Source organism: Bubalus kerabau, chromosome 9 (assembly GCF_029407905.1).
Source record: "Bubalus kerabau isolate K-KA32 ecotype Philippines breed swamp buffalo chromosome 9, PCC_UOA_SB_1v2, whole genome shotgun sequence".
Lineage (NCBI taxonomy): Eukaryota > Metazoa > Chordata > Mammalia > Artiodactyla > Bovidae > Bubalus > Bubalus kerabau.
The window spans coordinates 95,987,651-96,015,055 of record NC_073632.1 but is presented as its reverse complement, the minus strand read 5'-3'; the positions used below and the strand labels follow the sequence as shown (position 1 = coordinate 96,015,055).

The 27,405-nt window shown below is 43.2% G+C and overlaps 1 protein-coding gene across 2 annotated transcripts in view; it reads right to left on the bottom strand.

Moving 5' to 3' along the window:
- PLEKHG1 (pleckstrin homology and RhoGEF domain containing G1) overlaps nt 1-27,405 on the bottom strand; it is a 251,373-nt gene that overhangs the window by 209,629 nt on the left and 14,339 nt on the right. The window lies entirely within an intron of this gene.

Genomic DNA, 27,405 nt, shown 5'->3' with positions numbered 1-27,405 from the left:
CTGTTTCCATTGTTTCACCATCTATTTGCCACTAAGTGATGGGACTGGATGCCATGATCTTTGTTTTTTGAATGTTGACTTTTAAGTCAGCTTTTTCACTCTCCTCTTTCACTTTCATCAAGAGGTTCTTTAGTTCCTTTTCGCTTTATGCCGTAAGGGTGGTGTCATCTGCATATCTGAGGTTACTGATATTTCTCCTGGCAATCATGTGCTTCATCCAGCCCAGCATTTCACATAATGTACTCCTACATATAAGTTAAATAAGCAGGGTGACAATATTTGGCCTTGACATATTCCTTTCTCAATTTTGAACCAGTCCATTGCTCCATGTCCAGTTCTAACTGTTGCTTCTTGACCTGCATACAGATTTCTCAGGAGGCAGGGCAGGTGGTCTGGTATTCCCATCTCTTTCAGAATTTTCCACAGTTTCTTGTGATCCACACAGTCAAAGGCTTTGGCGTAGTCAATGAAGCAGAAGTAGATGTCTTTCTGGAATTCTCTTGCTTTTTCTATGATCCAGCGGATGTTGGCAATTTGATCACTGGTTCCTCTGCCTTTTCTAAATCCAGCTTGAACATCTGAAAGTTCTTGGTTCATGTACTGTTGAAGCATGGCTTGGAGAATTTTGAGCATTACTTTGCTAGTGTGTGAGATGAGTGCAATTGTGTGGTAGTTTGAACATTCCTTAGCATTGTCTTTCTTTGGGATTGGAATGAAAACTGACCTCTTCCAGTCCTGTGGTCACTGCTGAGTTTTCCAAATTTGCTGGCATATTGAGTGCAGCACTTTCACAGCATCATCTTTCAGGATTTGAAATAGCTCAACTGGAATTTCATCACCTCCACTAGCTTTGTTCGTAGTGATGGTTCCTAAGGCCCACTTGACTTTGCATTTCAGAATGTGTGGCTCTAGGTGAGCGATCACACCATCGTGGTTATCTGGGTCATGAAGGTCTTTTTTGTAGAGTTCTTCTGTGTATTCTTGCCTCCTCTTCTTAATATCTTCTGCTTCTGTTATGTCCATACCATTTCTGTCCTTCATCGAGCCCATCTTTGCATGAAATGTTCCCTTGGTATCTTGAATTTTCTTGAAGAGATCTCTAGTCTTTCCCATTTTATTGTTTTCCTCTATTTCTTTGCATTGATCACTGAGGAAGGCTTTCTTATCTCTGTCTGCTTGCTATTCTCTGGAACTCTGCATTCAGATGGATATATCTTTCTTTTTCTCCTTTGCCTTTCACTTCTCTTCTTTTCTCAGCTATTTGTAAAGCCTCCTCAGACAATATTTTGCCTTTTTGCATTTCTTTTACTTGGAGATGGTTTTGATCACAGCCTCCTTTACAATATTATGAACCTCTGTCCATAATTCTTCAGGCACCCTATCAGATCTAATCTCTTGAATCTATTTATCACTTCCACTGTATGATTGTAAGGGATTTGATTTAGATCATACTTGAATGGTTCAGTGGTTTTCCCTACTTTCTTCAATTTAAGTCTGAATTTTGTAATAAGGAGTTCATGATCTGAGCCACAGTCAGCTCCCAGTCTTGTTTCTGCTGACTGTATAGAGCTTCTCCATCTTCGGCTACAAAGAATATAATCAGTCTGATTTTGGTATTGACCATCTGGTGATGTCCATGTGTAGAGTCATCTCTTGTGTTGTTGGAAAGGGTGTTTGCTATGACCAGTGTGTTCTCTTGGCAAAACTCTGTTAGCCTTTGCCCTGCTTCATTTTGTACCTCAAGGCCAAACTTGTCTGTTACTCCATGTATCTCTTGACTTCCTACTTTTGCATTCCAGTCCCCTATGATGAAAAGGGCATCTTTTTTGGCGTTAGTTCTCAGAGGTCTTGTAAGTCTTCATAAAACCATTCAACTTCAGCTTCTTCAGTGTTAGTGGTCAGGGCATAGACTTGGATTACTGTGATGTTGAATGGTTTGCCTTGGAAATGAACAGAGATCATTCTGTCATTTTTGAGATTGCACCCAAGTACTGCATTTTGGCCTCTTTTCTCATCCATACTTAGTGCCCAATTCTTCCAGACTCAGTTCACATGTAACCTCATCTGAGAATCCTTCCCTGATTGGTATGATTTGGGCTGAGGTCCTGTAATAGAAGAATAACCTGACTCCATGTTGGGTCTATTCCTTTAGCTCTCACCCTTGTGCTCTCTTGTCTATGCTTAGTCATGCTGACTCTGCACCTTTTGTAAAGGAATGTTTCCTATATCCTGAAATATACATGAGAGCCCATTCTCAAGGCTCTGATCTTTACTATTCATATAGAGATAAGAAGATGCACAACAGAATACAGTGATTGTCTTGGAAGTTTATAGGAACAATGACCAGCAAGAACAAAGGATTCTGGCATCAAGAAGTTTGCAACAGCCAACCACACCCTCTCCCCTTTTAAAAGAAGCAAGAATTCTAGCTTGGGTAAGATGGTTCTTTGGGGGCACCAGTCCACCATCTTTTGTGCCTGCTGGCTTTCCAAATAAAGTGGCTATTTCTTGCTCCAACACCTTGTCTCTTGATTTATTGGCCTGTCGTGCAGTGAGCAGTAGAAACTTAGACTCGATTACAAGCCTTCCTATTTGTTCTTGAACTCTGCACATGTCTATCACTCCTGAATCCTCTCCCCTGCATTGTAATACCATCTTCCTGTCTGTATTCCCAGCTGGACTCTGTGCTCCAAGTGGGTGGCTGCATTCCTCCTTTGCTTATCACCCGTAGCACGAGAACAGTGCCTGACGAGGTAACAGACATTCAGCAAGCATCGACAGAATGAATTGATCCACCCATAGAGAGTACTCTGCTCCATCCCAGGTATATCGGGGTGCTACCTTTGCATGATGTACATTCAGTATTCTGCCTTCCCAGCAGCAGTGGGGACAGAACATTCAATGAACTGGCCTGAAAAGTGTCTAGAAGCCTTTTAGTTAACAGGGATAGCCTAGGTAGGATTGCTCATGGGAAGGCAGCAGGAGGTTGTGAGTTGAAGTTCATGCAGAACTTTGAGAGAAAAAAGGAGACAAGACTTTCAGAAGAGGAACATTGAGATCAAGGGCAGGGGCAGGAAAAGCATGGTATATTTAGACAAAGACATCACACATATCTCTAAACCTCCCCACTCTCCCCACTTGGCCTAACTCTTCCACTACCTTTACCATCATTATTCTGTCTTTGTCCCTCTTAGATCGAGGCCCTGGGAGGAAGAATATATCTTTCCTGTTCAGATCAACAGTGATTTCACTTACTGTTAAGTAAGTGATCCCTTTCTATATAGACAACTTTAATTCTGGGCAGTTCCAAAGTGCCCAGGGTAGTTCCACAGGGTAGTACTCAAATATGTTGGATTGATTCACGTCTGTCAAGAATCTCACCTAACATGGAAGACACAGAACTGTGCTGGAGCTGTGGGTCACAGAACACCGGGCAGGGTAATTTTCCTAGTCAAGGATGCAACTTCAGGCTCATCTGGGTCAAGGGGCGCTTAGTACTTGAGCAAGTACTGCCTCTGGTGGCCATCACTCCTGCTTTCCTATAAGTCCTGTGCTGCCTGTTAAGGGTTTAGTGAATTGACCTGCACGGGTCTCTGGACCTTGGTATTAGCAGATCTATTGTTAGAGGGGTCTCCTTCCTTACCTCCCCCCTTATCTCCACCAGCTAAACAGTCCGAGGTTCTCACTATTCACTTAGTTGAACTGCATATATTTATCAGAACAAGTTTACATTGTGTTTGCAACCATGAAAAGCTTTGTTGCCATCACTGAAAGGCAAGTAAATAGAGGCAAATGATTCATAAGACAGACCTTGTTCTCTGAGTCATGTCCCCCAGGCAGCTGACCCTCATGAGTGGACACTAACCTCAGAGTAGCCAGAACCCTCATAGCTTTCAAATGTCCATTCTGCACACAAGTAAAGGATGATTTTGTTTTGCAATAATTAAGGGAGGTTTTATGAAAAAGTATTTACAAGACTGAATAGTAAGTTTTTTAATATTAAAAATTACAATATCACAGCCTGAGTACACTATTTATGCAAAGGATGACTGTTCCCAGGGATTGGATGCCTATACCATCGACAGGTTGGTGACTGTGAAATGCAAAATGTGACCTTACTATTAAGCCCAAAGCCACTTTTCTTTTCCCAAAAGGAAAGGAGCCCTCTTCATCCTATTCAGAACAGAATGTGATAATGTGTCTAGCTTAATACTTTAGATATCAAAAGAACCAATAAGACTTCTAAACATGAACATGACCAACTTATTAATTATTCTTATATTTTCATTGTTCATATAAAAAAAGAGGATTGAATTAATCTTTACCATTTGGCACCAGGATTCTAGGATTTAATTACTTTGATTTTTATGTATACATATGCATAAAAATTACATAGATTACATATATTTAAGTGTATAAATACACATATAAAGTATAAAAATATATCATTGCTGTGGAAGTCAAAGCCTATGGTACAGACACACAGCCAAGTGGTCCGTCTAAAATTCAGGACATTTGATAGCCAGTATGCATGAGTTGTTCTCTAGCAAATCACAAGTTCTTTATACTCACAAACTGACTCTCTTCTGACCAAAGCATTGCTAGTCACTAAAATAATACAGCACCATACATACTCTTTCAGAATTCACAATAAACTGTGGAAAATTCTGAAAGAGATGGGAATACCAGACCACCTGAACTGCCTTTTGAGAATCCTATATGCAGGTCAGGAAGCAACAGTTAGAACTGGACATGGAACAACAGACTGGTTCCAAATAGGAAAGGGAGTACGTCAAGGCTGTATATTGTCACCCTGCTTATTTAACTTATATGCAGAGTACATCATGAGAAATGCTGGACTGGAAGAAGCACAAGCTGGAATCAAGATTGCTGGAAGAAATATCAATAACCTCAGATATGCAGATGACACCACCCTTATGGCAGAAAGTGAAGAGGAACTAAAAAGCCTCTTGATGAAAGTGAAAGAGGAGAATGAAAAAGTTGGCCTAAAGCTAAACATTCAGAAAACGAAGATCATGGCATCTAGTCCCATCACTCCATGGGAAATAGATGGGGAAACAGTGTCAGACTTTATTTTTTGGGCTCCAAAATCACTGCAGATGGTGATTGCAGCCATGAAATTAAAAGACCCTTACTCCTTGGAAGAAAAGTTATGACCAACCTAGATAGCATATTCAAAAGCAGAGACATTACTTTGCCAACAAAGGTCCGTCTAGTCAAGGCTATGGTGGTCATGTGGTCCTGTGGTCATGTATGGATGTGAGAGTTGGACTGTGAAGAAAGCTGAGCGCCAAAGAATTGATGCTTTTGAACTGTGGTGTTGGAGAAGACTCTTGAGAGTCCCTTGGACTGCAAGGAGATCCAGCCAGTCCATTCTAAAGGAGACCAGTCCTGGGTGTTCTTTGGAAGGACTGATGCTAAAGCTCAAACTCCAATACTTTGGCCACCTCATGCGAAGAGTTGACTCATTGGAAAAGACTGATGCTGGGAGGGATTGAGGGCAGGAGGAAAAGGGGACGACAGAGGATGTGATGGCTGGATGGCATCACCAACTGGATGGATGTGAGTTTGAGTGAACTCCGGGAGATGGTGATGGACAGGGAGGCCTGACGTGCTGTGATTCATGGGGTTGCAAAGAGTCGGACACGACTGAGCGACTGAACTGAGCTGAACTGAACTGATACATACTCTGCTGTGTGACTCTTGGTCAAGAAAGAATCACGACCACGATGAAGAACATGAACATTAAAGGGTTCCCACAGTGCTCACATCAATTCAGAATGTGTGTCTCCACTGAGGGGCTTTCAGTGGCACCACCTATCTTCCACATCCAGGTTTCTGTCTTTCTTTACTTCCATTTAAGCCATCACTCCTGACAGCTCCAGCTGGCTTACTGAGGACCCTAAAATATGCCTGATTGAGGGTCTCCCTGGCCTCAGCCCCACCCTGGGTCACCCTCACAGCCGTGCTACTCAATGTGTGACACCAGGAAGGACATCTAGGAGCTGCTGGAAAGGCAGTCAGAGCCTCAAGTGATTCCTACCCAGAGAGAAATAGAGAAGCTACTCCAGACTTCACCCCACAAGACAGGGCATCATCTGTGGCCTCTAGAGACAAAGCAGATTGTCCAACGAACCTTCTTCACCAATCCCCATCCTGCCACGCATGCCCAAATATATACTCTCTTCTCTAGAAATCCAGAGTAGTTCCCTTCATGCTGCCTGCCATGGAGCCCTCCTCCCTTGCACTCTCTGTAAAGCTGCTCCTGGAAGTCCACGATGCTTTCCCTTCTTCCTCAGCAGGTGAGACACCAGCAGCCTCAGCTCCAGCCCTGGGCCTCCTCCCTTGGGCTCCCAGGCTTTGAGGTCCCCAGGGACTTGGCCTTTGGCAGGCCTGTTGGGTTCTTTCTCCTGTAGGAACCCAGGCAGCAGCAGTAAGCTCGACAGCAGAGGCCACAGTCAAGACTGGGGATCATAGCAGCTAATACAGCCTTAGGCCAAACCGCTGGCAATGATTAACATGAGGGGCGCTTCACAGATGGGGTGTCTGGGGGGACTTATGGCTGAAAACAGGCCAGGGAGCCACAGAGTCACTTGAAAGTTTAAAGACTGGTCACTTTTGTAAGCTGGAAGAGACAAAGGGTTCAGCACACATCGGGAGCTCAATAAAAATAGATTAGATGGCATCAAGGATGCCCACAGTCGAAGTGTGCATAGACACACGCAAACACACAGCCTCCCACTTGAGATTCCAGACACATGATGCTGGTGGTTGAGTGGGGAAGACAGTTGTGACCAATGACAAGTCAGGGGGAAGGGGTGGTGGGGCATAAAGATAAATCCTGTCCTGCTGAGCTGGCGGAAGGAAGCTGGGCTGGATGTCCAAACACGTTGTAGAAACTTAGCCCTCGTATGTCTATGGCTCCCCTTCCGCAGGTCTGACCATCCACTGCAGTACCCCAGATTGACAGCAGCCCTCTGGATACCCAACTCACCAAGGCAGATTGTTAAAGCATACTGAAGTTTGGAAGAAATGCTTAAATATATATTTTTTTAGTTATTATATTTGTTTTATATTATAAATATAATAGATGCCCACTGTAAAAATAACCTAGAGAGTAAATAAAGGAAAGCAAGAAAAAAGCATCACGTGTAACTCAGAAAGAATCATAGCTACAGAAACAGTAGTTCTTTCCTTCTAGTCTTGCCAGTTTATTTGTTTACAATAGAGAATGGAGGGTAAACAATTTAGTGTATTCTGACCTTCCCCCCCTGCCCCAAGCATTATAACAATGACATTTCTTAGGAGAGAACTTTAAACTGTGGATGGTTTGTTATTTGCAGCAAAAACGCTTCAGAAAATGTCAGAAAGGTTGCATACTTAGAGACTGTTTCCATTCTCAGTAGGCCAGAGAGCAGGGAACCACGGGTGGACAGCCTGGTGGCAGTGGCAGAGAAAGTAGCAGCCAGCCCCTAGGAGCACTCTGGCAGGAAGCCAGAAGCCCCCACGAAGCCCTGTTCCCCATTATACCTCCTCCACCAGCCCAGATCCTGTTCTTCTGACTAACCTGGTTCAACCCTGCATGCCCACCTTCAGAAGCCTCCAGCCATGCTCGGAAGCTTCTGTAATCCTCCTGCTAGCCAAGTGGGGAGTGATTGCTGGTAAAAGAAAAGGGAGGCCCTGAATCCACTGGAGCAGGGGAAGAAGTATTCTCAGATGCACACTTAGAGCTTATAATTCCCTGTAACTCTTGGTGTACACGGTGGTTCATGTGCAAATGACCCTGCAGCCGTTGTGATACACCTTCTCTACTTGGCTGCTGAGAGACAGGACTCCTGGCTTTTCTCCCCCTATGGGCTGCTCCTTCCCAGTATCCTGGGCTGGGTCTTTCTCTCATCCATTCTTTAAGCTGGGATGCCCCAGGATCTGCCTTCCTCCCTTTTCTCTGTCTACATTTTCTCTGTAAGCAATCTTATCTAGCCCCATGATTGTAAACGCCACAGGCTTGCTGAGAGTTTCCAGGTGCACAGCTCCTCCCCGGAACTCTGTCCCAACCACTAGATTCACGTGCCCAGTGTGTTCCTGGCTTCACCACTGAAAGCTGAGATGCCTTTTCAAGATCCAGCCTGACCACGGACTCCTAACTTCTCATCCTTGCAAATCTGCCTTTCTCCTTAATGCCAAACGCACTCAGATGTTGAGGCTAATATTCTTGACTCCATCATTTACCCTTTTCTTTCTGATGCCCCACAAGTAAGCTGTCCATAAACCTCAGTGGGCCCACTCTCGGCAGATATCCAAATGTGGTCCACCAATTCTGCAACTCCCACCCTATCATCTCATCTGGACAAACCTCCTACTCACTGATCTCTCTGCCCATAACCATGCTTCCCCAGTGCTGATTCTAAAAACAGAAGCCAGATCAGTTCTGTTCCTGTGCAAATCATGGCACTCCCAGCTTCAAACCCCTCCAGTGGCTTTCCATCACATGCAGAGCAAAGCCAAGGTCCTAATTAGGACCTATGTCCTGAGGCCCTTTCCTCCATTCACCTCCCAGCTGAACAAGAGAGAGACTGCTTTGAAGACAACCCAGTGAGCAGTACTGGTCTCACATAAAGAATGGTCTCGCCTGGAACCTCTCCAATAGTCTATATCCTCAGCCACCCTGGCTGGGGAAAGGCTGTCTGAAAAAGTATCCTTCATTGTTACTTATATAAAATTAATTTTTTTCTGATTGTAGACATCTCAAAAGATCCTGAAAAATACAGGAAAGTATAAATACAATAAAAATCAAAATGTCAAAGAGCCAAAAGATAACTATTATTAGCATTACTATTTTGATCTAATTTCCTGCCTTTCTAGTCTATGCAGTATTGACGTTTTTCAAAAAGTAGATTATTCTATGCTGATTTGATCTTCCTCTTTCTTACATGTCTTAAACATTTATCATTGTTAATATCTTGGGAAATTTTAATTGCACACAGTAGTCCCTTGGATGAATACATCATCAATTACTCAGTTCTTCATTGTTGAAAATTTAGGTTGTTTATTGCAGCAATATAAAAGCTTGCACATAATCTGGTGTACAGAAAGGTTTATTTCTTTAGGGTATAATCTTGAAAATAGAATTACTAGGTAAAAGGGTATGAACGTTTGAGGCCTGATACACATGGGCAAATGGCAGGAACATACATTCCAAGCAGCAATGTGTCCCTGAGCTCAACCTTTATCTCCAACTGTGCCAAGTTCACACCACCTGGATGTACTAACATCATTGTAAGCCAGAAACTGGTCTGAGGAATCCTACCCTTGTGTCCAAACCAGCGCCCTGGCCAGTTCCTCCACCACGACCCACATGGGTCCAGTTTCCCAGGCTAGAAACCTCAGTTTTTTTCTCTCTATCAATCTCTCAGTGGGTCCCCTGCACCCCCAGCATGTGGGCATGTGAACATGTGCCCACACATACACACGCGCTTTCTCTTGGAGGGGGCTTCTCCATTCCCATTGCTTTCCAGTCCCCTCAGAGGCCTCACCACCTGCTCATGGGTGGTGGTTCCATCACCACTTGTCACCCTTGGACAGAACTTCTCCACTGTATGTGCCTGTGAATCAAATGGGGATATTGTTACAGTGAAGACTGTTATTCTACCGAATAATACAACGGTTACACAATCATCCTGTCCTCTCTGCTAGATTATAGGGGCATTAGTAGTAGGGGCAGAATATTAACCAACTCTATCGAACTAGATGAATTCAAGCCCAAGTCTCTCTGACTGAGTCAAGTTAATACCTAATCTAGGTAGAGAGGGTATAACATAGCAGGGCAGGACAGGTATGTGCGTGTGTGTGTTTTCCTACTTACATACCGTCCCTAAAACAAATGTCCATTTGCTAAGGACTCTTTGAAAGTTGATCTCAAAGGAATCTAAAGAGAAACCAGGATTGAAGTGCTATGTGTGAAAGCTGCTACTTTTATGCTATTCTTCAGGCAAGGAGTTTTCTGCTGGGTCAACATCCCTTTTGAAGTTTACACCAAGAAAAATATATACAAATTAAACGGCACTGGCAATTTACAGTAAAACAGAAAATCCTGCTCAGAGAAGAAAACAACCTGAAACGTATTACATTTCAAACCTCTGAAAGTGGGAGTTCAAATGCCTAAATCATGGCTTCATCACTCAGCTATACTACAGAAACAGCACCCCCTCAGACAATCATTCCAATATTACCAAATCTTGAAAACATGTACTTTGGGTTCACTCTGTTTCCCATATGGTGGACATAAGACTAGTTACATTTGCAAGAGCGATCCTACACCAGAACAGGTTTTATTTTAAAATCCCTTTATCATGTGGTTACAAGGATATCATTAAAATAAATATTAATGGAGGCCTATATCTGTTCTTAAAACATGGAATAAAGCCTTCATTCCATAAAACTCCCTGCACAGTGCAGAGCAGCATGTCTAGAAGGCAAAAAAGCAGCAATTGTTTGTCATTATCTGGGTAATCTAGGATTTAAGTTCCTGATGATGGCAGATGGTTATAAATTTCTCCAGCAATGCTCAAGGCAACAGTGCTGATGAAATCTTCTCTAACTGTGGCAAGCGTATGTTGACACAGATATTTATATTCAATTTGCCAGGCAGGACACATGTATATCCAATTTTGTTAAACCTGTAATCCTAATAAACAAAATCAATGGGCCAATGTTGGATTTTTCAGGTATGTAGTAATTCTCTTAACTTTATACTTGCAGACTAGACGAGTAGAGACTTTTTCTTTTAAAGATGAAGATCCCCCAAAAAGAAAAAAAGTGCAGTTTCCCAGAAGGAAACCAGATGTTTAAGTTTTCTTCTCAAAAATGATGTTAGTGTGTTTTTTTTAAGACCATCGTTATTTGGAAGCTCAAGTTTCTTTCTCTTCACTCCTGAAATTTGCACCACAATAATCTTTGGAAATGTTCACTCTTCTTAATGGAAGAAATCATGATAACCTTACTTTTGAACAAAGAAAAAATTTCCATTTGGATCAGAGATTGTTGCCACATTAACAAGATTCAGGGGTAGTGAGAACTATGTCCTTCATTCTCTCATAAGTGAGAGTCATTTCAAGCCGATTTTGTAGCTTCTAATAGAGCTCAGGGAGAAAAACGATTAAAAACTTTCTATCACTGTCCGCCTCAACAACGCCTTTCAAGACATAAATATTTTTCATTCTTCAAATAAATATTTTGTCCAGAATTTGACAGGGTATAAATAAACATTTCTGTTCATGGACTTCCTGATTCAACTTGTGCTATCACATCTCTGCTTTCAAACTGTGATGTTGAAGAAGACTCTTGAGAATCCCTTGAACAGCAAGGAGATCAAATCATCAATCCTAATGGAAATCCGTCCTGAATATTCACTGGAAGGACTGATGCTGAAGCTGAAGCTCCAACACTTTGGCCACCTGATTCGAAGAACTGATTCAATGGAAAAGACCCTGATGCTGGGAAAGGTTGAAGGCAGAAGGAGAAGGGGGTGACAGAGGATGAGATGGTTGGATGGCATCACCAACTCAATGGACATGAGTTTGAGCAAGCTCCAGGAGATGGTAAAAGACAGAGAAGCCTGGCGTGCTGCAGTGCATGGGGTCACAGAGTCAGATTCGACTTAGTGACTGAACAACAACAGTCACATCTCTGGAAACAAGATTTGGGATAAACTCTCTCCTTCATCTATGATGAGAGAGCTGCAGAGGCTAGTCAGTGATTTTCCATCTTCCCTGCCTCTCAAAGTGCCCATTCAGTACAAAGCATGGCTTATCTGCTTCTTCTCATTCATAAGCTTTCCTGAGTTTCACAGTTGAGGGCAAAGTTATTTAATTTTAAAAAATTTTTTATAGCTGTGATGTAAATTGAGGATAAACATGCCACAGACACACACACACACAGAATTTCAGGATAAAACTTGAACTATTCCTAATACTTATGGGATATTATTCCTCAAGCATATTATCCAATGGGCTTGAATTCTTTGATATTGTGCCTTTGAGCTTTTTGAAATGGAATTGTTAACGACCTATTCAAAGAGGTTTATTTACCTTAGATATATACCATAATACATGGCTGGTGTCATAGGTGAACCTTAATAACACAGAAACAAATAGCTTCCCTTCCAAAAAAAAAAAAAACCTTACCCACAGAGTACGTCTGAGCCCTGGGAGGTCTGAAGCGGTGTTGGGTAACCCGGGAAGGAACAGCAGATATGGGAGCTTCCCCTTCACTCAAGAGCACCAGGCAATGAACAGAATTGACCTCCCAGTGTCCTTCACAGATGGAAACACACGGGAGATCAAAACCGACTCCTGATCACAAGGACTTGGACAGATCTTTCAAGGCCAGCGTGTTCAAGCCTTAGCCTTCAGGAAAGACCACACTGAAACTTAGCCAGGACATGGAACCGTGAACCTTTGCCTGAAGACCTCTGCAGAGGATAACACCCTGTCTCTGGGAAAATGTGCAGTGTTTCTATACACCCTTCCTTCCTGGAAATACAATGTGGGCCTTTTTTTTTTTTTTTTTTTTTTGGTCTTTATTTAATGAACTGCAAGCATTTTCATATATATTTTAGGCAATAAAACCCATGTATGGTTTATGTTGCAGGTGCTTTCTCTCAATCTGTCCCCTTCATGGTATCTTTTGCAGTGTTTTAAATCACTCTTACAATTTTTTTTGTGGTCACTGAATTGTTTGAAAGTAAGGCACAGATATCTCTCCCCATCCCTCTGGGTTTCATCATGCATCCGCCCAAAGTGGCACTTTCTGTAGATTCACAATCCATGAAAATTAAGAGTTCCATAACACCATCTCATACCCAGTCCAAGTTCAAAGTTAACCAGTTGTCTTTTATGGACTCAATCATATCTCCCCCAAATTCATACACTGAAATCTGAACCCCCAAAACCTAAGAATGGGACTGTATTTGGAGATAGGGGCTTTAAAGAGGTAAGTAGATTAAAATGAGGTCATTAGGGTGGGTCCTAATCCAATATGACTCTTGTCCTTGTAAGATAAGGAAATTTGGAGAGACATACACAGATGAAATACCACGTGACGTTACAGGGGAAAGACGACCATCTACCAGCCAAGGAGGAAGGCCTCAGAATGAAACTGGTCCCGACAACATCTTGATCTTGGACTTCTGGCCTCTAGAACTGTGAGAAAATTAATTTCTTGTGTTTAAGGCCACTGAGTCTGTGGTGCTTTGTTATAGCAGCCCAAGCAAACTGATACACTCTCCTAAGATTATGCTACATTTTTTGGATATATATAACTCAGTCAAGGCTCACTCACTATATTTGGTTGTTATGGAAAAATTATGGGCTTTGATTTCAGGCAAACTGGATTTCATATATGCATTTCCTCCTTAGTGTAAGCAAGTTCCTTATTTCCGGGCTTCCATTTCCTGGATGGAGACCACAGCTAACCTTGTCTGATGCTGTTGAAGTTAGGCTGCTTGTGGTAACGGCCGAAAAAGAAAACAAAACTATGAAAAGTGACTGGGCACAGAAAGCTTTCAGTAAATGTCCCTCCCATTCCATGATCCAAACAGAAATCCCCCAATTTCTGTGTGAAGTAAGGATGAAGCCCTGATGACTACACCTGTTAGAATGATGAGGCTGATAACAGAGCCTTCTGGCTTTTTTCGCACAAACTAAAATTGTCCTGGCTGAATTTTTTCAAAGAGACTGTCCCTCAGCAGTTATGTTACCAGGCCCTACATAGTAGGGAAGACCTTTACCCATGAGGAGTTGCAATCCACATGGAAGTGAATTAAATCATTTGACTCACAGTGGAAGGCAGCATCTGAGCACTCTGGAGATGAACTTATTCACCACAGCAGCTCTGTGAGGTGGGGACTGTTTTCTCCTGACAGAACATAGCACAGAGGAAAGGTGAGGGGATGGGGAGGGAGGCAGGGTTCTCCTGAGCAGGGGGCCCTTGGGGTGGGGTGGGGGACAGGACCCCAAGCACAAGGAGCAGGATGGCCCCAAGTCCCAGGCACCACAACATAGGACTTCAAATAGGACAGTAATGGGGAAAAGAGTGGGAAGAAGCAGCTGGGGTCTTCTCATAGGGGCCAAGTGAGAATCTGCAGTAAATTCTCTAGCCGTGGGCAATTTCTTTGGGTTTCCACATGGGATGTACTCTCTGGGGCACTGCCTGCTGCCTCCCTAAAGAGGAAAGAAACCCAGACCTTCCTACTCCTCCACGGAGGGCTCTCATGTGACGTCAGTGCTTCTCAGGCTTCTTTTATGTTCTTCAACGTGACTGAGGCACCCAAAATGCCTCAGTTTACGGTTATAAATTCTAATATTGATCATGCTGCTAAGTTGCGTCAGTCGTGTCTGACTCTGTGTGACCCCATAGACGGCACCCACCAGGCTCCCCCATCTCTGGGATTCTCCTGGCAAGAATACTGGAGTGGGCTGCCATTTCCTTCTCCAATGCATGAAAGTGAAAAGTGAAAGTGAAGTCTCTCAGTCGTGTCCGACTCTTAGCGACCCCATGGACTGTAGCCTACCAGGCTCCTCCGTCCATGGGATTTTCCAGGCAAGAGTATTGGAGTGGGTTGCCATTGCCTTCTCCAAATATTGATCATATTAGAAACTAAAACTTAAAAAAGTTCCAAATCTGTAGTAATTATAAAACAGACACTGTAAACCCACAAGTTCACGTCACATTTTAATGAAAAATAGTATTTCTCAAACCAAAACCATTTCGTGAGGAAAGTGTCACTGTTTTACAGTTTCCTAAGTCTCTTGAATGTCTGGCTTTATCGAAGACAGCTAGGTTCTTGCATCTCCCTCTGCATTCAGTCTCTCGTGCTCTCATATGTCATGGCATCTTTGGAAACACTGCTGCAGCCTCATGAAAGAAGTGATGGAAAAGACAAACAGGGTCTTAGTATTCCTATAAAAATAGTTTCGGCCTCATGGACCCATGAAAGGGTCTTAGGGACCCACACTGGGACCCTGGCCCATACTTGAAAGAGTGCTAGAGTCTAAGGATGCTATGTTTATTTGCACAGTCATGTCCAACTCTTTGCCATCCCATGGGCCGTAATCCACCAGACTCCTCTGGCCATGGGATTCTCTAGGCAAGAATACTGAAGTGGGTTGCCATTTCCTACTCCAGGGAAAGATGCTATAATTTTATTCGTGTATTTATTTTTGACTGTGCTGGGTCTTTGCAGCTGTGTGAGCTTTTCTCTTGATGCAGAGAGCAGGGGTTACTCTCTAGCTGCGGTGTGTGGGCTTCTCATTGCGGTGGCTTCTCTTGTTGAGGAGCACAGGCTCTAGAGCACAGGCTAGTTGTGGTGCATGGCCTTAGCTGCTCCACAGCATGTGGGAATCTTCCTGGATCGGGGATTCAACCCACATCTCCTGCACCAGCAGGTGGATTCTTTACCACTGAGCCATCAGGGAAGCCCCAGCCTAATTTTTAAAGAGTGGGGGATAGGGGAAATGTAGCTAAGACCGAAACCCCATGAGTCCTGCTCATTCTTTTTACTAAAGTATGTTTAAATTGGTGTCTATATCCTCCCAGAGTACTACCAAAGATGGTATTGATGTTGGCCCATCAGCAGAAGCTCTCACAAAACTATGTAATGCTCTCCCCCCTTGCAAGTTTATTTAACTTGCAAAATGGGGAAAAAAGAAAAAAAACAACCCTGCCCATCTGCTTTTCTCTTTGTGGCTGCACCTGTGTGGTTTAAGGCATGATAACATTAAATGTGACTTCAGGACTACTTGATGAATTACACTAGGGCAAGGCCAAGGAAAAGAGAAGCGAAACTTCAAGAACGTGTCCCTGACACACAGGATACCTAACAAATGACAGAAGTGGCCTCAGCAAGCTGAATCACTCATTTCCTACAGAAGAACAACAAAAGATGCTAATTAAGACTCGGTATCTATTGGCCACAAGAGGAAGTGCCACCTCCTCTTTGTCCGAGGGGCTGAAACAATGCAGCTGACAAGGTCTTCATCCTTAGGAGGGGGAGGGTGCTACCATACAATTCACTGGTTTTTAGGCACTTCGGAGGGACTGAAGCAAACAATTGTTGATTTCTTTTTTCAATTCAAGGGAAAAGCTTCTGACTTCCTGTGGTAGTAAAACCCCATGTACATGTCTGTAACAGTGAAACTTCAATAACACAACCTTTGGACACATCTCCCTGTAACAAAACCTGTCTGGAGGGATGAGAGGGGAGAGTCTCATGGACTCTACTCCAGGGAGAAGCGAGCTAGTGAGGGCTAAGTATCTCCGTGGTGGGTCCAACTGGGTTACCTGGTTCAAAACGGGGGTCCAGAGAAGCCTGGGATGGAGGGTCGGGGAAGAATTCTTGAAACAGCTCAATGCTTTCTGAGAAGTTAAGACGCTCTGGCACCAAAGACTGCCCCACGGGGGTGGGGTGAGTTGAGGCGACAGGACACAGGATGGGTGCCCCACCATGCTGCCCCCACAGCAGAACTGGCTTCAGTTACTTCAAGTTTTGCCATTTCCAAAGAAGTCTGTCACTGGGAATGCTTCCTCTTTGTCTCTGTACATAGAATGCTCTGCTGTGCTGTGCTAAGTCGCTTCAGTTGTATTTGACTTTTTGTGACCCCCATGGACTATAGGCTGCTAGGCTCCTCTGTCCATGGGATTCTCCAGCCAAGAATACTGGAGTGGATTGCCATGTCCTTTTCCAGGGGATCCTCCCCACCTAGGGAGCGAACCTGCCTCTCTTACGTCCTCTGCATTGGCAGGTGGGTTCTTTACTACTAAAGCCACCTGGGAAGCCCCTGTACATAGAATAACAAACTATTATTCTCTGTCTTGGGGCTAAAACCATTCATCATATAGCATATGGAATAGTGCTCTATATACATATAATAAATGTTCATATAACAGTTTTGCTTTTATAGAGATTCATTCATTTGACAAAAGTTTCTTGCCTGGAAAATTCCATGGACAGAAGAGCCTGGTGGGCTATAGTCCAGGGAGGTCTCAAAGAGTCAGACACAACTGAGCAGCCGAGCAGGTGCACGCAACATATACACACACTTCTGACAACATCACAATATGACATTCTCATCTGGCTTTTGGCTTCCTTCCACCTGGTATGATGTGAAGTGCAGGCTGGCACAACCAAGCAGATCCAGAGATGGACAGAATTCTCAGGAGAAAGAATCATGTGAGGGACCAGTAAGGGAAAGGGAGGCTCAAATGTGAGTCATTCAAAGTCAAGATCAACTGCACTAACAGCACAACTGGATTCAAGCCCAAGGTGACAAGGCATCACCCCCACAACCACAGAGTGAATCGGAGGTTGTACCAGGGATGAGACGTCACCTAGAGGGAAACCATCATAAAGGAAGGAGGACAAGATGTACAGCATGAATGATTACAACGTGTATTTTGATAGCACTCATACTTAGAGACTTTAAATAGGTTATTATGGGCCCTATTAGTGCTCAATACCACCCTGTGTAGTGGTATTTCCAACAGCAATTTCCAGTTTTCAAACTGTGATCTCATGTTGTTTAAACTGATTTGCACAACAAAACTCTGTGAGGTTAGCGTACTAAGAGGATTTCATTTGACAAAGAGGGAAGCTGAGGTCCCTCACTTACTGTGGCCTGGGGCGGGGGCGGGGAGAGGGGCGGTCAGAAGAGGAGCAGCTCTCCATCCCCACATTCTGGAACACAATCTCCTGGCATAACTGTTAGATACTTACTAGATATAAGCTAGATACTTATATCATGACTGTACATACTAGAGCTACCATTTGAGGACTCATATTTGCCAGGCATTGTTCTAAGCCCATTACAAGCACTAACCCCATCATCCTTTGAAACAACTCTAGGAGCCAATTACTATTATTAAATGCATCTTAACATTAGCAAACTAAAGCCCAGAAACTGAAGTCAGGAACATTGGAGATTCATTCTAAGAAAGAGAAGCTGGATTTTTTCTTCCTTACAGAGAATAAAATAAACAGCAGAGTTTTATTTTCTCCTTCTGGCTCTCACTTTTAACATCCACAGATGAGATGTGCCTGGGCAACACTTTCTCTTGAAAGTGCCCACCCTTTCAATCCAAGTTCCTTCTCTATCCCGTAACCCTGGCCTGACTCTTCTTCATTGCACTGGTCATTCTTGATAACATTTCACTTTACTTGTTGATATCTGTTGCCTGCAGAGAATTCAGACTGAAGGAGGGCAGGTCCTCTGTTTTGTTCACCCTTGTATCCTAAGTGTCTGCATGGCAAATAAAGGATGCCTGGAACAGAACAGGCAGGCACATAGACATTTACTGAATGAACACACACACACACACACTCCTCATTACAGCAGAAGTCTAGACAACTTAAAAAAAAAAAAAGCTTAGTCAGTCAGAAAGATCTGGCAATTTAAAAGATAAGCAAAACAGAACACACAATTGGCTCTTTTCACCCTCACTTGGATTAAGAGGGTGTGGAGTGCCCGATGGTCAGAGAGGGAGTGACAGTGTTTATACAGAGCCCTGCCCCGCTTGCACAAATACTGCAGGGGTCTTGGGGGACAAAGGACAGGCCAGGAGGCTGCAGCAATCTCTTGAGGGATGGGGACCTGGCAGATCTGGCCTGGATGTGGCCAGAAACGAGCAGAGCTGGGCGGGCCACTGAGTCAAGGTGTCTTCCTGCGGCAAGAACACGATCAGGCTGCCCAGCATTTGGGGTTTCCTTTCCATGGCCAGGCTACAGCTTTAAGGAGTCTGGGTTTAGAACGCTTTCTAATGAACCAACTGGAATTCATCTCTTTCTTTCTCTTCATGCATGCGAACATCCCTTTTAAAAAGGCAATAAAATGATTAAAATATACACAATAAAATAAACAGCAAGAATAAACACAAAGGCAAAAATAAATACACTAAAAATATAAAGATGGTTGTGTGACTGTGACCAAATAAACATGGAATTTATACAGAAGACTCAGCAGCATAAATGTCAGTGTTAATCTCAATACGACAGCCTACATGTGTTAACACAACAGAAATACTCCCTTAACACAAAACACATCTTTCGAAAAAGAAATCAATTTATGCCAAACACTACAAGCAGTCCAAGCAGCAAATGGGTGTTTTTCTGAGCCTTGGGTCTCTGGAGCTGTGGGCAACGTGAAGTGGGAGGGAGAAAAGAAAAGGAACATTTCTTCCTTCATGTCTGATGAAACAAAGCATCTAGAAGCAAGTATTTTACCTCTCTGTCTGCTCCATACATGGAGAAGGAAATGGCAACCCACTCCAGTACTCTTGCCTGGAGAACTCCATGGACAGAGGAGCATGCTGCAGTCCATGGGGTTGCAAAGAGTCGGACATGACTAAGCTACCGAACAATAACAGGGTTAGAGGACAGGTGGGATAGGCCACTGAACAGGAGTGCTAAGGCAAACAGAGGGACCCTGAGCACAGAGTAGAGATGATCTTTGAACCACTTCCCATCATGTCTTTAACCAACATGGATCTCTCAATAGATAGAATTTTGAGACAAATCATCATTTGAGTCAAAAGGTCCAGGCTCTGTCCCCAAAGCAAGTCTAAACTATTTTCATTCTCCACAGTTTTTTCCCTTGTTTTTCTTTCCTTTTTTTCTTTTTTTTTTGGCCATGCCCCAGGCCTTGTGGGATCTTAGTTCCCTGACCAGGGATCAAACCCACACCCTCAGCAGTGAGAGCACAGAGTCTTAACTACTGAACCTCCAGAGAAGTCCCCTCTTTCCTCATTTTCTGCTACTACTCCCATCACCCCAAGTAAGTAAAAAGCCAAGGGTAACCAGCGAGAGATCTCCAGCAATGGCTGGGCAGGGGCTGCCCCACCTTTTGGACTGAAATTGTCCTTAGTAACTTGGAGATCCTTGTATTCAGTACCTAAATGCATTTGGCCCATATATGGAGGAAAATCGCCATTGCTTTTCAAAATATGTTTCATCAGGTAAAAACTTCTCGGATGTGCACTTTCAGGTACCCTCCCAATGCTTCTGTACATCGTGAGGTCTGATGCTCTCCTACTCAATGCTCTTTTCCTTAGCATCTCACAAGAGCCAGCTATTAAATTTCGGGAATTTCGTGAGCCAGTTGTTAAAGTCATCATTAAAATGTAAATAATGTAATCAAAATTAAATAAAATGCCTTAGAAACAAAAATAGACATTGCACAAACTCTTCACTTCTTATTTTACTATCACCTATGCTCTTGAGGCTGTTGACATCTGTTTTACCTATATGATAGAAATAGCATATTAATGACCAAAAATGTCATGATATTAAACATTTCCCTCCAACTCTGGTGGCTTGAAAGTAGTCATAGCAGGAATATTTACACCATGGAAGCTGGCAAACACTACAAATCTGGGCTTTTATTTGTTCTCTTTATGTCTAAGAAAGTGATGGAGAAAATGCAAATACTCTAGATTAGAACATAAAAGGGTGTTACATCTGGCGCTGTTATACCGTTTAAAAAAAAAAAAAAAAGCACCAAAAGTGAGGAAATATTCATCCAGTATTCAGTTCAGCAGAGGAGTATTGTATCACTGACAAATAGCATGAAGCTCTGACATACATCTTCAGGGTTTCACTTTTGTCATATTAATGTCAAAGAAAATATCTAACAATATTCATGTTGAGGCTAAATTCACTTATTAATAGGTTGGTTATGAATATAAAAGGCTCAGCAAACATCAACAAAAACATTCTATGAGAATCAGTTTTTATTGTTATTTGCAAATTGTGTGCTATACATCCCTTATTACAGTACAATTTATCTAAATTATATGCATGTATGTGTATATGTATGTCTCCTGTGTGAATACACACACACCCACACAGAGCCGCCCAACCTCAAAGGTTGTTAAACATTTACCAACTCACACCATATTCACTTTCTATCACCCTTTCGAACCTGTTCCCACACCCCAGGCCCTCCTCAAAACAATGCTTGCTGATATGCCCATCAATAAGCTGCAATCATTTGTCTGTCAAACGTCCTCAGAGAATGGAAGGAAATCCTTTGCTATAAACCCTGGTGAGCGCTCTGCTGCTTGGCCTCACAAGGGCTCTCTCACCAGTTGGCAGCTTTATTCTCCACTCACCATCAGCATCACCGTTCTTAATTTTCTCGGGCAGCTCCAGTTAGACCCAAACTGAGTTCTTTTGGAAATGTTGCCAGGGAGACTTAGAGTTCTGTATTACCAAGGCTTCCTATTAACCAACAGGCTTCTTCTGAAATTCCCCAGCCATCTGAGTAGTTAAAACACTTCTGAAGCACAAGCTTATTTTGCCACACTAGTAATTAACTGGTTAATTACTTCTCAACAATTTACTTTTAAACCTCACTAGGACATCAAGTCTGATTTTGGAATTCCAATAGAAGACAATTCCGTTGACTCAACTGGAGAATAAAAGTGCTGTCTTAGCAAAAACTTTTTGAAAAGGAAGTCTCTTAATTCTTCCCTGGGCCACCGTGAAAACAAGTGTGATTAAAGTGATTGTAGTTCTTCAAACTCAGTGAAGCATAAGGGATTCTATAATCTTCACCAGTAGCATACCACCAAATGCGTGTTTTTTTTAAACTTAACAAACCCTCCGACTCAGGATACCCTGTTAGAAAAGGATTTCCTGTAATTCTCTGGGAACATGCAATAGAGGAAAATTCACTCAATCTAAATTTCTGAAAAATATACAATTTAACTCAATTATGCTTCTTCAAATTTTTAATCTTGGAAAAAAAAATTGTTATCCAATGTCTTGATTTTCCTTCTAATCCTCTCACTGATGTTTCAATCATTCCTCCCTCAATTTAGGTCTTAATTCTAGAACTTTGCATTTACCATTTTTTTCCTATCATAGTAGATTGAGAATACTGCAATTTCAATCATCTCTTGGATTTTAATTCAGTGCAAATATGGAGTCTTTCAAGTAACTGTCTGACTAGGACATCTCTTTGACAGAAATGCAAGTTCTTACAAGACACTAAGCTGAAGGAGGCAAGTCGACCAGATCAGTTTTCAGCTGCTTCCTGACATCACCATGAATGACTGACATCCCATGACGATTAATATCTTTAGCAGTTTCCTCTCCAGAAGAGACCGCTTCTGACTTTAAGTTAGTAAACAGCCCTTGCCAGGATGAACTGTTTGATGGAAATGCCCAGTTGTTAACAAACACCAGCATCTAATTTATTTGTTATGAAGTGGAGCATCCCGCCAGATGTTAAACATTGCCTTTTTTTCCCTTTAGAGAAGATGCCCCAATAGTCACTCGAATACTTTGGTAGCTGTCATGAGCCCAGATTTTGCAAGGTACTCAAGCAGTAGAGTTCAGAGACCCTGGCTGTTGACTTTCCTTCCCTCTGTCATTTTCCATTTCTCCTATCAAGAAAGTTGCACCCCAACTAGCCACTAGGAGAAAAGATTCTTCTTCAATAATGCAATCCTCAGTCTTAACTAGATACATTTACCCCTCAGTATCTTCGGAGGGCTGGTTTCAGGAGGTCCCTGTAGATGCCCAAATTGCCAGATGCTTGAGTCCCTTGTATGAAACAGTGCAGTACATTAAACATTGTCATTCCTCCCTATCCATGTGTTTTGAATCCACGGGTTTTGCATCCTCATATTCAACCAACTTTGATCCTTGGTTGGGTGAATCCACAGATACAGCACCTGGGGATACAGGGGCCATAATGAAGATGACATTTCCTAGGGCAATAAGATAGAAGGAGCTTGGGTACCCACGAGCAGAGAGGTACCTACTAGCCTCGGACCTACTCAGACCTGTGAGTCGCATGTGCCCCTCTCCCCCTCACAGTGGAATCCAATCCTAACTCATACACCAAGTATACTATGAGCATGAGATCTGAAGCCAGTCTGCTGGGCACTGATCCAATGCTGCCATTGATTTGCTGAATGTCTTTGGAGACCTTACCTGTTTTTACACTCCAGTTTCCTCTTTATGGGCTTCTCAGCTGACTCAGTGGTAAGATTCCACCTGCCAATGCAAAAGACTCAGGAGATGCAGGTTTGATCCCTGGGTCAGGAAGATCCCGTGGAGGAGGAAAGGGCTACCCACTCCAGTATTCTTGCCTGGGAAATCCCACAGACAGAGGAGCCTGGTGGGCTACAGTCCACAGGGTTGCAAAGAGTCAGACATGAGTGAACGTGCAGCCATTTCCTCATCTATGAAATGGGAATGACTGCATATATTCAAAGTGCTTGTAAGCACAAAATGAGTAAATACATGCAGAGCCTTAGAACATTGCCTGAACTAGTCAGGACTCCTTGATACAAAAGGGAACTATAAGACAGGAGGCAAATGGGAACCAGAGGTAAAGCCTCAAAACCGTTACCCTTGCCTTCTCATTCTCCCCATACTTGATCCCAGATGCCCTGCCCCTTCCAGTCTCCTTGGTCCTTATTTAGAATTCCCCTCTATTCATATAGCAGACTGCTCCCTGCAATCCCTCTTCAATCTGTTTCCTCTCACACAAAAAATCTAGCCTCTGTAAATTCCTATCTGTATTATTTTTCCTATTGTGAGAATTTGAGTATGCAAATAGAGGCCTTCCCAGGTGGTGCTAGTGGTAAAGAACCCACCTGCCAATGTAGGAGACATAAGAGATGGGGGTTAGATCCCTGGGTTGGGAAGATCCCCCTGGAATAGGAGATGGCAACCCACTCCAGTGTTCTTGCCTGGAGAATTCCATGGACAGAGGAGCCTGGAGGGCTACCATCCATAAGGTCACAAAGAGTTGGACACGACTGAAGCGAATGAGCGTACATGCAAGACGTGCATATGACCAGACTTCCAGTGGGGAGATTTGGAAAGAAGAAGGAGGGGACACTTAAAGCAGATGACAGCTTTTGGAGGGGCGAAGGAGGCCACGCCAGAGCAAACAGAACTCTGCAGGGACTTGGGGGCTGGCTGGATAGGGGGGGACCCAGACATGTCACAGAGAAAAGGGCTCAAGGGTGTATGTTCAGGTACAAAGCTATCAGAGTTAGAGCTAACACTTTGGAACCCTCTGTGCTGTGGAGAGGCACTGAACTTTGCTTGAGGCTATAGGTTATCCAAAGTTTTATTCACCTCAAATTCCAGGCTAATCTGCCTCAGAGCAAGGTGCGGCCTTGGAAATAGAGGCAATTACTTCAAATCATAAAGTTGAGACGGTGCTTCCATATGTCAGACCAATGATGGAGAGGAAGACCAATCTGGCAACTAAACCTACTATGGGAAGTGATTACCAATGTGTTACTGATAAGACTGGTTGTTACTTCAGAATGTATGAGGGTCCCCCATGTGCCTGACAGTAATCTTAATGGGACAGGCATCTAAAGTGTTACCTCCTCATTCTTTCAGAGGTTGGTAGAAATAGAGATCTAATTCTGGAAAAGTGACACAACCATCTACAGTGACAGGGAAGCACAAAACCTGATTTTTATGGAACTGTTTTTGTCTAGTGTTTACTCAGAAGAGAAGGTAGAACTAGAAGGCTTTTGGGTTTTTTTGGCCTTGTTAGAAGTTGTTCAGTCACTAAGTCGCATCCAATTCTCTGTGACCCCATGAACTGTAGCATACCAGGCTCCCTTGTCCTTTACCATCTCCCTGAGTTTGCTCAAACTCATGTCCATTGAGTCTGTGATGCCATCAGAAGACCCTCAAAGGTTGCATGGAGGCAAGGAGTCACCAAGTGGATGTCAGCCCTCCCCAGGCCTCCCTGCCCCCATGTCCAGATTCCCTCTCTTCCTGTCCAGACGGCGCTTCAGGTTTTCTCACTGTTGTTCTGGTCTACTGTGCAGTGGGAAAGCAGTGTTTTGGTTTTACTTCCGAACAATCCTACTGCCCTTTTGAGGGCCAATTTAAAGAGCTCTAACTTCTTTAATGAGAGTCCCTTGGACTGCAAGGAGAGCAAACCAGTCAATGCTAAAGGAACTCAACCCTGAATATTCATTGGAAGGACTGATGCTGAAGCTGAAGCTCCAATATTTTGGTCACCTGTTGTCAAGAGTATCATATTGGGAAAGAAGTATATCAAGGCTGAATATTGTCACCCTGCTTATTTAACTTATATGCTCAGTACATCAGGTGAAATGCCAGGCCGGATGAAGCACAAGCTGGAAACAAGATTGCTGGGAGAAACATCAATAACCTCAGATATGCTGATGACACCACCCTTATGGTAGAAAGTGAAGAGGAACTAAAGAGCCTCTTGATGAAGGTGAAAGAGGAGTACAAAAAAGCTGGCTTAAAGCTCAGCATTCAAAAAATGAAGATCATGGCGTCCAGTCCCATCACTCCATGACAAATAGATGGGGAAACAATGGAAACGGTGACAGATTTTATTTTCTTGGGCTCCAAAATCACTGCACATGGTGACAGTGGCCTTGAAATTAAAAGACGCTTGCTCCTTGGAAGAAAAGCTATGACAAACCTAGACAGCATATTAAAAAGCAGAGGCATTACCTTGCCAACAAAGTCCATCTAGTTAAAGCTATGGTTTTTCCAGTAGTTATATATGGATATGAGAGTTGGACCATAAAGAAAGCTGAGCACTGAAGAACTGATACTTTTGAACTGTGGTGTTGGAGAAGACTCCTTAGAGTACCTTCGACAGCAAGGAGATCAAACCAGTCAATCCTAAAGGAAATCAATCCTAAATATTAATTGGAAGGACTGGGGCTGAAGCTCCAATACTTTGTCCACCTGATGCGAACTGACTCATTAGAAAAGACCCTGATGCTGGGAAAGATTGAAGGCAGGAGGAGAAGGGGACGACAGAGGATGAGATGGTTGGACAGGATCACCGACTCAATGGACATGAGTCTGAGCAAACTCCAGGAGATGGTGAAGGACAGAGGAGCCTGGTATGCTGTGGTCCATGAGGTTGCAAAGAGTCAGACATAACTAAGCGACTGAACAACTTCAAGGTAGGGGAGGGGACACATGGGGAAATAGGTGAAACAAGATTGGCAAAATGTTTATAATTCTTGAACTTGGAAGATGAGTACATGGGGGTTCATTATGCTATTCTCTCTGCTTGTGTTTATTTGGAAATTCCCTTAATTAGAAGATGCATTCCTCCCTTCATGGAGCTTTAAAGATAAACAATAATTTACGGTGTATCCATCAGGCAGATACATGTGCTAATCAGGAAAATAAAGCAGGGAAGGGAGATGCTAAGAGGAGGGTGGATGAATATAGTGTTTCTACACACAGGCAGTGTTTATTTTATACATATAAATTAATAAAACTTGGATGAGTTGATAAGTGCATCAGGATAAGACCTTCATACATATGAAGTTTACATGAAGTTGAATACAATGATAATTAAAGATAATTTCTGAGAAAGATAAGAGCAATTTGAGTTTTCTGAAAGATGCCCATTTCAAAGAAGTGTTAATGAAAACAATGATGAATATGACTTAACTTCTCTCTATGTTAGAACTAGATTCTGCAAACATATTAAAGAATGATTGGCTTTGATCCTCATCACAACCCCAGAAGTTGGTACTGTTTCCTTCATCTGTAAGAGGCTCCCCACAAGCTTAGGGAGGTGAAAAGTCTGTCCAAGGTTATGAAAACTCTAAGTGGTATAACCCAGTTTGAATCCAGGTAGCCCAGGACCAGAATTTGCATGTTTAAGTGTCATCTGACATTGGCTATCTTGATGGATAAGTAGCATCTGGATAAAGGAAGGGTGAATATCCAGTACTGCCTTGATATTTTCTGAGTGGTGCTGTGGGTACTGTGCAGGAATAAGGCAGATGCGGGAGAACAGCCAAGAGTCAGGTTTTCTGGGCTGGATGGTGCTACGGCGCAGACGCCACTGCAGGCAAGAGGTCAAAGTGGACTTCCAAAGGAGGCTTCTTCTGAAGCCCAGGAGAATGAGGGCAGTGATGGCGCATGGAGGGAAGAGGGAGGTGGAGTCATAAGACAGGTTCTCCGCCACTTCTATTCCCGCATACCCTCCCACCCATGTCCACATTCAACACCTTAAGTGCTGATCTCATTCTAGAACATAGTACAATAGCAGATAATCAGAATTTACCTGACTCAGAAGCAAGAGATGGCAGCTGCCGAGATGATACTGATCTGTTTGAAAAATAAAGCTTCTCTCTACACTGGGCACTGTTGTAAAACATGGAAATGCAGCGTGAACAGCACAAGGCCTCTCTTGTCATGATGAACAGACAAGAAACAAATATATCTTTTGTTAAGTGTTCATGAATGCTAGGCATACAAACGAAGTAGGGTACGAAGGCTACAACCTCCAAGGTGTGGGCTTCCTGTCTTCTGGAGTGCCATCAGGAAGACTTTGATAA